At 36.0% G+C, this 12,238-nt stretch overlaps 2 protein-coding genes across 4 annotated transcripts in view; both read right to left on the bottom strand.

Annotated features, from left to right (window-relative positions):
* LOC123551202 (brevican core protein-like) overlaps positions 1-970 on the bottom strand; it is a 90,156-nt gene extending 89,186 nt beyond the window's left edge. Inside the window, exon 1 of one of the 3 annotated variants that reach the window (XM_045339948.2) lies at positions 916-970. The gene's annotated coding sequence lies outside the window, so the exon portion shown is untranslated. The remainder of the gene's footprint in view (positions 1-915) is intronic. The other 2 variants (XM_045339947.2, XM_045339946.2) reach the window with 2 other exon arrangements.
* Positions 1-12,238, bottom strand: part of LOC128556278 (uncharacterized) — a 192,714-nt gene that overhangs the window by 121,053 nt on the left and 59,423 nt on the right. The window lies entirely within an intron of this gene.

Genomic DNA, 12,238 nt, shown 5'->3' with positions numbered 1-12,238 from the left:
ACTGACCAGTCAATTTCATTTCCCCACCCGACAGGTGAAGTACTGGCTAGCGGGAAAGAACTGACTGGTCAATTTCTTCCCCCACCCGACAGGTCAAGTACTGGCTAGGGGGAAAGAACTGACCAGTCAATTTCTTCCCCCACCTGACAGGTCAAGTACTGGCTGTGGGGGGAAAGAACTGACCAGTCAATTTCTCCCCTATCCTAAGAGAGCAAGTACTGGCTAAGGGGTAGGGAGGAAAGAACTGACCGGTCAATTTCATTTCCCCACCAGACAGGTGAAGTACTGGCCGGGTGGGGGGGGGGGGGGGGGGGACTGGTCAATTTCTTCCCCCTCCCGACAGGTGAAGCACTGGCCGGGGGAGAACTGACTGGTCAATTTCCTCCCCCACCCGACAGGTCAAGTACTGGCTAGGGGGAAAGAACTGACTGGTCAATTTCTTCCCCCACCCGACAGGTCAAGTACTGGCTAGGGGGAAAGAACTGACCAGTCAATTTCTTCCCCCACCTGACAGGTCAAGTACTGGCTGTGGGGGGAAAGAATTGACCAGTCAATTTCTTCTCCCACCTAAGAGAGCAAGTACTGACTAGTGGGAACTAACTGACCAGTCAATTTCTTCCCCAACCTGACAGGTCAAGTACAGGCTAAGGGGGAAAAAGCTGACTGGTCAGTTTCTTCCCCCACCTAACAGAGCAAGTACTGGCTAGGGGAGAAAGAAATGACTGGTCAATTTCTTCTCCCCACCTGACAGGTCAAGTACTGGCTAGGGGGAAAGAACTGACTGGTCAGTTTCTTCCTCCTTCTTACAGGTCAAGGGGGGGGGGGGGAAGAACTGGCCTGTCAATTTCTTCCCCCACCTTACTTGTCAAGTCCTCGCTAGGTGGGCAAAGGACTAACCAGCAGTAATTTGCTTACCTTAGAAGAAATTGAAACAGGAAAAAGGCCATCAACTGCAAAAATATAACAGAAATTAAAATAAGTTCATTTAAAAACATTTCTTTAATTTACACAAAATATGAAACGTATTTATTATTTTATACAAAATTTAAATGTAAACCAACTATCAGAAATATAAAACAGGCTAGTTAAGAATAACCAAGAATAGCCAGTTCAAATTCACTAACGGGGGTGGGGGGAAAGAATTGACTAGTTAGTTTCCACCCCCCCACCCCCCCATAAGAATGATCAAGAGTAACAAGTTGCAATTGGGGGGGGGGGGGGGGAATTGACTAGGGGGGGGGCAAAACTGACCAGTCAGATTCTTCCCCAGGGAAAAAACTGACTAGTAAGTTCTTTCCCCCCGAGGAAGAAACTGACTAGTCAATTTTTTCCCTGGGGAAAAAACTGACTGGGGAAAAAACTGACCGTTACACCGGCGGTATCCCGACCTACCCTAAATTTTTGGCCCAACCAAAAATGTTTTTATTGCTTTGGAGAATAAATTGCACTTTTTCTGCTTTAAACATGGTCCATGATGTTAGAAATCAATCTACTGATGCTCTAAAGGAATAACCCCTTATTTGTATTCATTTTTTGACATAAAAATATTTTCTGAAAAGTCTCACTTAATAAAAAAAAATTCCAAAAATAAATTTTCCGACCTACCCTAATTTTTAGCATGTTACAGAAAACAAAGAATATATTTTTAGGCCTTAGCAAAGTGTTAAGAGAGAAGACGGCATTCAATATTTTCTTCCTGTCAGATTCTTCCCCAGGGTTGGTTGGGCCAAAAATTTAGGGTAGGTCAGTTGAACTCGGACACAGTAGATGTTTTCAAAAAGAAGTTGAAAACTCATTATTTTGGAAATTACTTTGCACTCTTTTAGAGACTGTGACTGTAATTTTTAAGAAATTGAAGTAACGTGAACTGGATAATTTTATTGTGTAAATACATTCGAATATGAACTATATTATAACAAAATACAAAATACAGTTGTTTGTAATAACTTCTGGACATGTCGCAATAACCCACATATTCTTACTTAATAACAAACAGCTGTCTTACTGTATCTTAATATTCTAATATTTTATTAATCTTATCTGATGTCTGATCTTTTTTTAATGCTTACTAAATAGTTTATTCACAATGGTATTTATGCTCATTTATGTTATATGTCATTAAATATCTTAATTTTTGTCGTATTTCTATGTATTTGTAAAACGCCATTGAATATGTTTTGCGTAAAAATAGGCGTTTAATCAAATGAAACAGTTTCAGTTTCAGTTTTTCCTGTCATCCCTACGATCTTTCTTGTTAATCAATAAGACTTCAAATAACATTTTGTATAGTTTCTGTGTTTTTTTTCAAAGCTTTAGGGGAATGGTGGCGGGGCCTGTAAGGAGGGGAAAATTGCGCCGTAATCACTAAAATAGGGGAAAAATTGCGCCGTGATAAAAGCAATATTTTTCATAAGAAAATGATATAAAAGCACTTTGTCTCATGTTTTAAATGGTACAATTTACATTATCATGTACATCTAGAAAGGGTTTTGTAACAACACGTATATTACGATATTTCTGCATGAAACAGACGAATACCAATGTCACGGTGTATGTCCCAGACAAAAGGTAAAAATCCCGGAAATTTTAACTCAGAATCCCAGAAACGTTCTGAAAAATTATGGCATGTATGGTTTTGTTGGTTGGTTAATGCAAAAAAAAAAAGGAAAAAAAGAATTTTTCTTTCTTGAAGGGATTTTTTTTTTCAGAAATAGGGGAAAAAAAACTTTTTGGACTGGGACATCGGCCCCAAAAATGGCCTAAAAAATTACTGAGTTTGTCCGACTTTACTTACTCTACTGATGTTACATTTTAGGAAAATTTACCCAAGTATTTAATAATATAAAATACATGTACTGCTTTTCACCATTGGACTTTCCTTATTTGTATTGACTGAATTTACAACACCTTTTACATTTAGTTTTTTATTGGATGATTTCTCACATATTTCTTTGATTAAAATTCTAACTGAAGAGGCATTTTAAATGGCAAAATTTTGTTTAAGATAGCAACTATTTTCATTTTGCCTTTCACCAAGTAAAATGAAGAGGATTTTAAATGGCAAAATTTTGTTTAAGATAGCCTGTCAACTTTTGAATTTGCCATGTATTAGCCTGTCGCATTCATGTGCCAAATTCAATACCATATATACTTGCTTAATTATTTGCATTTCATATTTTGTTTTATTTCATTTTTGGGTAAGAAGTGACATAATGTGCACTTTGATACCATTATAACATATGCACATTTTATATTATTCATTGAATATCCTGTTATTTCAATCTTGTAGTTCAATAATAAATTAACATGATCCATGCATAAAATGCAAATTAATTTTATACTGGCTGTAAAATAATCTTTACTGAAGAGGTTAATATTGGGACTGGCCTGGCCAGATCGTTCGCCAAAAAAAAAAAAAACATATTTTTTTAGATAATTTGTTTTTTTTTGAATATCTGGAAATAAATGCTATATTTCTTAAGCAGGCTTTAAAACTTAACAACCGACAGACTATATGAAAACACTTGAGAATTTGCTGTTTTTACTACTTTTTATGATGAAAATCGAAAAGCGTTTGTAACGCTTTACTCCAGGTAAACTATCTCGATTATAAATATCTATATTTTGAAGACATAATTCACTAATTCTGCTATAGCGCTTTTGGTTACGATGAAGGGGAAAATGTCTTTACTGCCGTGGCGGTCCGGGGTTCGATTCCTGACCCGGTCGTCTTTTTTTCTTAATTTGGAATTTTTAATACATTTTAGAAACAAAAACTCATATTCCATTTTTTTTTCAAAGAGATATTAGATATCGAAAATGAAAAACCAATATTATTTAAGTAGGTAGTTTAACGAGTATGATGAAAAGCACAGCTAAATTCCTTTCTTTATATTTTGCAACAGATTTCAACAGTGTGACTTTTAAATATATTTAATTGACTAAAACAGTATTTTTGTAGACAAAAACATCCCATAACATTCAGAGTATTTTTATAATCATTTTGAGTGGTCCCATCCCTTTGTCTGAGTGAGCATTATGTATTTTTGTTAGAAACTTTTAATCTCTTTGTTATGAATATTTACTGTATTAAAATTCTGGCTGTTAAGGCTCGTCTACACTATTCAAGAAAATCTTGTAGGGTCCATAAATCACTAGATAATTTATATCTTGTACAAGCAATTAGTGCTTTGCAATATTTCTTGAACTTGGAAGACACATTCATTTTAAATGGAGGGAAATCATGACAGGTAAATAAAAAAGATGGCCGAAATGATACCGGTACAAAGTGTTTATAAAGATCAAATATTTGTACATTTAAAAAATGAATCATTGGTGAAAACATTGATTGAGAAAAACTCTAGTTGAAGTGATACATATCCAGTTGAAGAACAAAGTTACTAAAAAGATATTATTTCAGGAAATATGATAAAACAGTCATATTTTGTTAATATGTAACCTTGTGAGAAACACCATTGATAATGTAAAAATACTTTTTGAGAACACTGAACTTGCTGATGTTACTCTTCCACTGGAGTACAAGATATAATTTTATTATTGAATTATATAAACTTGGCTTCTGAGCATGTCATTCAATTAAAACATCTTTTTTTTCTGCTGTCCACACTGCCATGTTTATTGTTAAATTATCAAAGCCAAACATTCAATGATGGTTTTATTAGATCTCAATACACATTTAATGAAAAAATGTAAACAAAATACCATACTGGGCAAGTGCTCCTCATCAAAAACCCTTTATCAGAGCATTTGACAGCACTACCATCCAAGAAAAATAGGATGAGTTCTAAACGCTACAAGATCTTGTAGCCGAAAATTATCTGGAAACTGCCACTCAAAAAGACACTAATGGGGGACACAATGTACTGTCTACACTATACAAGTTGCTGTGATTTATATCTTGTGCAAGTTTTCTTGAATAGTGTAGACGAGCCTTTAGGAATCATCTGCCCAGTTTGTGCAAGTTTTTATTATAATTGTAATATATTATTTTATGTGAGCTAATTAATTTTACCTTTTGATTATAAAAAAAGGGTTCTAAGAAAATTTATTTTTTTTTTTACTTAAAATTCCTTTGAAAGTGGATGACTTAAATTTCTAATTTACCTTTTATAAAAAATTTAATAGGTTACACTTAGTACATAATAGATAAGCAAATAAACTACAAGCTTCAATATTATACTTTTGTCTATTATTAACATTATTTATTGCACTTTAATTTTCATATATCAGAACTAAAATTTATAAAGATTGGCATAACTAATTAAACATTTTATAACTGAAGATTTTGCCAAACCATTAAAATAGAAACTCACGCTAGGATTTGTAACATTTTTCAAGACTGAAGTTTTAAACATAATTATTAAATATTATAAATCCTGAAAAGAGCAATATAGTATTTAAATAAATAAAACTTGGAACAAAAAAAAAATTAAAACAAAAACTTACCTTTAAGAAGTTCTTAAACACAGATATAATTTAAGTAGCTTAAGCAAAATAAATATCAGGCAAACAATGAACTTCAAAATTTTAACCATTTACTCCTGTTCTTACATATTTTCAGTATAAAGACGTACACTACAGACTGCAAATGAAACTCCTACCTCTTGAATCCAAGTTAAGACAAAATTTTCTCTCCAAACGCGTTGAATTTATACAAAAAAATATATATATAATTTATATGCAAATGATCGAGGATGGTAAAACTTACAAAATGCTGGCAACGTGTTACCTTTTCGTTTCTTCAATCAATACCATCTACTAAATTTATAAGTAGGAATGGCAAAAAAATGAATTAACTGGATAGTTAAAATAGTGAAATATGAAAGTGTTTATAAATCATGAGTACCAGTAGACAACTCTAGAATAAATTCCCAAATGATGACAAGCAAATTCAATGAATTGGTATCCCCCCGCCTAAAGGGTTTGTGGTGAGGAATGGCAAAAGAATATATCCGACAAAAAGTTAAGGATGTTAATTACTATGTATGTAGCAAATAATTTCATTAGTCAAAATCAATTTGATAGAAAATGAATGTTTTAAGCACACATAATAAATGTATGTTATGTTGAACCTGACTTATGAAATTATATGGTTACTTGACAGGCATCATCGCAGTATGTTGGTTCATGTTTATTTCAAGTTTTATGAAATTCTACCTGCTAGTTACTAAGAAATGGCTGCAGACGGACATTTTTCATTAAATCAAGGGCAATAACTCTAAGGGAAATTGACTAACAAAATTAAAACTTGATGGGCATCATCACAGTATGTTGGTTCATGTTTATTTCAAGTTTTATGAAATTCTACCTGCTAGTTACTGAGAAATGGCTGCAGACGGACAAACGCACAGACGGATACCATTTCAACACCCCACTCCTGATTTCATCTGCGGGAGATAATAAAGATATACATTATATAGATATATATTCTGTCGAATTGGGTAAGAAATGAGGCTGCTTGAATAAATGCCTTCATATGAATCAAAGGCAATAACTTCCCTATTAAGATCTGTTCAGAAACTAGTAGCTGTTTATGAACTGTTCAGGAGAGGGTGTATATATGGGTAGGGGAGGTGTATGAGGGAATTAAAGAAGCAGTATGAGATATACGTAAGTGCATCTGAGTGGGGGGGGTGTATGTGAGGGATACTAAGAAGCAATCAGAGAAATATGATATCAGTAACTGTATGAAAAGTAAAAAATTAAAACTGAATTTTGATGTGTACCCCCCACTTCCTGAAAATGCAAGACTAAGTAAACTTTTATATTACCTGTAAACATGTAAACTTTCAATTTAATATCTGCATTAATAATAAATGTTCTGCAGATAGTAACTGGCACGCAAACTTTAACCAGAATTTTTCTAAGTCTAAAAGGGGGCATAATTTGCCTAAAATACATGTCAGAGTTATGGGACTTGACCAAGTGAGGTTGGTAATTGATCTAGAAAAATAAACGAGAGCTGTCTGACAACAGCAACACTCGACTATTCAACAGCCTAAGTCAACTGAATGAATACAAAAGTCGAAAAGGGGCATAATTTTGTAAAAATGCAAAACAAGGTTATGGAACCTGCACAGTGCTTATCAGCTCATGACAGTGGACAATTGCAAGAAGTTTCAATCTACTCCCATTAGTGGGTACTGAGATACCAGCTTACATATAAGAAATTTTACCCAAAACTGCTATGTTGAACAAGAGGGCCATGAAAGCCTTGTATCGCTCAACTGACATACTGACCTAAAGATCATCAAGATCAACATTCTGACCAAGTTTCATTAAGATATGGTCATAAATGTAGCTTCTAAAGTGTTAACTACCTTTTCCTCTAATTTGACCCGGTGACCTAGATTTTGCCCCCACATGACCCAGATTCAAACTTGAACTAAAGATCTTCAAGATTAACATTCCGATTAAGTTTCATGACGATACAGTCATAAAATGTGGCCGCTAGAGTGTTAACAAGCTTTTCCTTTGATCTGACCTAGTGACCTAGTTTTTAAACCCATCTAACCCAGATTTAAACTTGACCTATAGATCATCAAGATTAAAATTCTGACCAAGTTTCATTAAGATATGGTCATAAATGTGGCCACTACAGTGTTAACAAGCCTTTCCTTTGATTTGACCTAGTGACCTAGTTTTTGACCCCAGATGACCCAATATCAATCTCGTCCAAGATTTTATTGAGGGTAACATTCTGACCAAGATTCATTAAGATTGGGCCAAAATTGTGACCTCTAGAGTGTTAACAAGCTTTTCCTTTGATTTAACCTGGTGACCTAGTTATTTGACCCCACCTGACCCAGATTCAAACCTGACCTATGGATCATCAAGATTAACATTCTGACCAAGTTTCATTAAAATAAGGTCATAAATGTGGCCTCTAGAGTGTTAACTAGCTTTTCCTTTGATTTGACCAAGATTTTATTGAGGGTAACATTCTGACTAAGTTTCATTAAGATTGGGCCAAAATTGTGACCTCTAGAGTGTTAATAGCCATATTGTTGACGACGGATGGACGGACGACTGACGACGGACACAGGGCGATCACAAAAGCTCACCTTTGAGCACCGTGCTCAGGTGAGCTAAAAAGCAAAATGTTATGGAACCTGTGCAATGTAAGTCAGTTTATCAAAGTGAATAAGTGTGTGAAGTTTCAATCCATTCCCACAAGTGGTTACTGAGATACCAGCTTATAATTACAAAACCATAACCAAATATTTCTAAGTCAAAAAAGGGGCGTAATTTTGTAAAAAGCAAAAAAGAGTTATGGAACCTACGCAATGCAAATCATTTTGTCACAGTGAATAAGTGTGTGAAGTTTCAATCCATTCCCACAAGTGGTTACTGAGATACCAGCTTACATACAAAACCTTAACCAAATCAGGATGCCGACACGGATGCAGACACATGAGCGAGTCCAATAGCTTTACTATTCTATGAATAGTCGAGCTAAAAAGGGGCCAAATGCCCCCATTTGAATAAAATTTTTAGAGGACATTATAATGATGCTACAGACCAACTTTGATGAAAATCCTTCAGGTGGTTCATGAGAAGAAGTCATTTATAGGTATTTCTAAAGGCCCCTAAAAGAGGCCAAGTACCCCCCATTTGACTATACTTAGGACAGACCTTATAATGATGCTACAGACCATATTTGATGAAGATCCATTAAGCGGTTCATTAGAAGAAGTTTTTTTTTTTAGGTTTTTTAGCTTCCAGGAAGCCTCTAAAAGGAGCCAAGGTGAATTATTGAAATAATCTTGATAAAGGACCATGCCAGGATGCTGCTGACCAAGTTTGGTGTAATTCTGGTCAGTAGTTTCAGAGAAGAAGATGTTTAAATTAAGTAAAAAATGTTGAAGCAGGACGCAGGATGACGGACGCCGGAGTATCGACCTATACTAAAAACTCATCCTGAACAAAGTTCAGGCCCCATGTTCACAAAACATTTTAAGTTTCAGCTGAGTTTGATAATGTCATTTATATCTAAATAGCATGTTTAAAAACAAAATTTTAATTTAGTAACTATTTTCAAGTGGCTATTCAGTATTGATGGTAAGTCAGAGTTGGAATTTACTCATGAAGTTTTAGTAAAATTGATATTAAAATTTCAAACTCAAACTCAGCTGAGACCGAAAAAGTTTTGTGAATACAGGGCCAGGTGAGCTAAAAACAGAAATCAGAAGTTGTTTTTCCACAAAATATGTATGTCTCCCAACACTACCCATGCAAAAATTGTAAAATGCCGCAAATTAATGGGCTATAACTACAGGTAAAATCACTGAACCATAACATTCAAACAATATAAACAACAAGGCTTGGCAGTGGTAACTCCTGTGAAGCTGGGTAGAATTCCAACCAAAGGAATACAAGAAACTGAACTGAAAGTGGAAAAAAAATACAGGGGTAGATATAGCAGGTATGTGTGTGGCCATAGGACATAGATGCCACCACATACTGTGCCATCCCTTATATAGCAAAAACTATCGAAAGGCCATAACTGCAGTAAAAATATTCACAGAAACAAGAGCTGACACTAATGGTGACAAATGCCCCTGCAGCACCTTGACCTTTGACCTGGTGACCTTGACCTTTAATCTGGTGATCCCAAAGTCAATAGGGGTCGTGTATTCAATAAGTACTATCAGTATGTGAAGTTTGAAGGTCCTGGGTGCAGTGGTTCGCAAGTAAACTGCCTTCATGCAAAAAGTTAACGTTGTGACAAACGAACTAACAAACGAACAGTTGAAAACTAATATGACTCCCTTCAGGGGCATAAAAATTCCTTCCTTTATGGTCATCTGCACATCAAACTTGTTCATCTGTGAAAGTCTGCAGCAATTCAGGCTAATAGTGTTGGAGAAGTTGGACACACAAGATTTTCTCTATATTCCATATAGCAAGAACTATCAAAGGGCCATACCAGGTCCTGTTGTAACAAGAGCTCTTAGAACACGAACTGTTGTAACAAGAGCTCGTAGAACACGAAATGCCCCACTTGATATATCCAGTAATTGCACAAGGAACAGAAATTATTTGGTCAATGTACACAAAAGTTCTACAATTTTGGGTCAATGTGACCTTGACCTATGACCTAAAAATCAATAGGGGTCATCTGCTGGTCATGATCAACCTCCCTATTAAGTTTCATGATCCTAAGCCCAAGTGTTCTCAAGTTATCGTCCTAAAACAGTTTAACTGTTCTGGGTCACTTTGACCTTGACTTACAGACCTCAAAATCTATAGGGGTCATCTTCTGGTCCTCCCTATCAAGTTTTGTGATCCTAGGCCCAAACATTCTTAAGTTATCGTCCGCAAACGGTTTAACTGTTCCAAGTCACTTTGACCTTTTGACCTCAAACTCACTAGGAGTCATCCGGAAATCGTTTTTCTGTTCCAGGTCGCTGTGACCTTGACCTTTTACCTACTGACCTCAAAACCAATAAGGATCGTCTGCTGGTCATGACCAACTTCCCTATCTAGTTTCATGATCCTAGGCACAAGTGTTCTTGAGTTATTATCCGCACACCGTTTAAGTGTTCTGGGTCACTCTGACCTTGACTTTTGACCTACTGGCCTCAAAATCAATAGGATTCATCTGCTGGTTATGATCAACCTCTCTATCATCCTCCATGATCCTAGGCCCAAGCGTTCTTGAGTTATCATCCGGAAACCATTTTACTGTTCCAGGTCACTGTGACCTTGACCTTTGCCAGACTGACCTCAAAATCAATAGGGGTCATCTGTTGATCACGATCAGCCTCCATATCAACTTTCATGATCCAAGGCCCAAGTGTTCTTTAGTTATAGTCCGGAAACCATTTAACTGTTCTGGGTCACTGTGACCTTTGACCTACTGGCCTCAAAATCAATAGGGTTTATCTGCTTGTCATGATCAACCTACCTATCAACTTTCATGGTCCTAGGCCCAAGCGTTCTTGAGTTATCATCCGGAAACCATTTAACTGTTCCTCGTCACTGTGACCTTGACATTTGCCAGACTGACCTCAAAATCAATAGGGGTCATCTCCTGGTCATGACCAACCTCCCAATAAACTTTCATGATCCTAGGCTCAAGCGTTCTTGAGTTATCATCCTGAAACCAATTGGTCTAAATACCGACAGACCGACATCTGCAAAACAATATACCCCTCCTTCTTCAAAGGGGGGGCATAAAAATAGACACAGAAAAATACTTTTTAACTGTTATCTGCACATCAAGCTTATTCATCAGTCTGTAGTAGCTTGAAGCAAATCAGGCTTATTGTTCCATCTCTTGAGACGGAACACTTAGAATGGGTAAGTCACACTTGACTGAGTATTGACCTCGAAAGCTGCTGTCATTACAAGCTGGCCAATCATACTCCGTGACCTTAGAAATAACCTCTGACGTTCCTAATTGAGGCGACTCTCTGGCTGAACGCGCTCTGCAGATTACACATTACTAAACCCGGGGATGGAAAAGTGGAGTTGTTGAAACAGGTCAAACATCTCATTTGTCACAAAGGTTAACATACGTCGTTACATTGGAATGCTTGTTTAATAATGTGAAAACAAACCCCATTGCCACCCTCTCATTGTGCTCATCAAATTCATGAATCAAATGCCCGGATGTTTAGGACAGATACTACTAAATTACAGCCATGAATTACTTGATTAATGACCGCTAAAATTGTTGTGTGTGAGGTCGAAGACTGATAGCACATCAAATCACGGCCGCCAAAATCACTAGTAAATTAGGATCCCGTCACCAGCTATTGAAGGGATAAACATTTTTCAAAAAGTAACTGATTAAAACCAAACACTTGCGTATAATATCCATTTTACATGTTAGAAAAAAAAACACCAAGTTCCGTAAAATATCCACTATTCACTTTTAATTGTCCGCTATATCATCTCTATAAACTTTTCAAAAAATCTACACGCGTGTACGATTTTCCAATAACACGTGGACATTACGAGTTTAAATCGGGTCAACGTGTACAGCCAGTGTTTCTTATTGCCGTATTTACTCAACTAAAAGTGGTAACGGATTTACTTTGTTGTTGGATTTAACAATTTATTTTAGCGTAATTACTGTGGAAATAGCGGACTTGACATTTCTTTTTTCAGGCAGTAGAAAACAACATAGATTTTTTTTTCAAAATTTTAGTTGTTTTTTTTTTTTGTATTTTGGTGCAGATATAAACGCCCCCTTGGTGCATATGTAACG

The sequence above is a fragment of the Mercenaria mercenaria genome, chromosome 4 (genome assembly GCF_021730395.1).
Source record: "Mercenaria mercenaria strain notata chromosome 4, MADL_Memer_1, whole genome shotgun sequence".
Classification (NCBI taxonomy): Eukaryota; Metazoa; Mollusca; class Bivalvia; order Venerida; family Veneridae; genus Mercenaria; species Mercenaria mercenaria.
The sequence above is the reverse complement of the archived record's forward strand: the minus strand, read 5'-3'. Positions and strand labels throughout refer to the sequence as shown.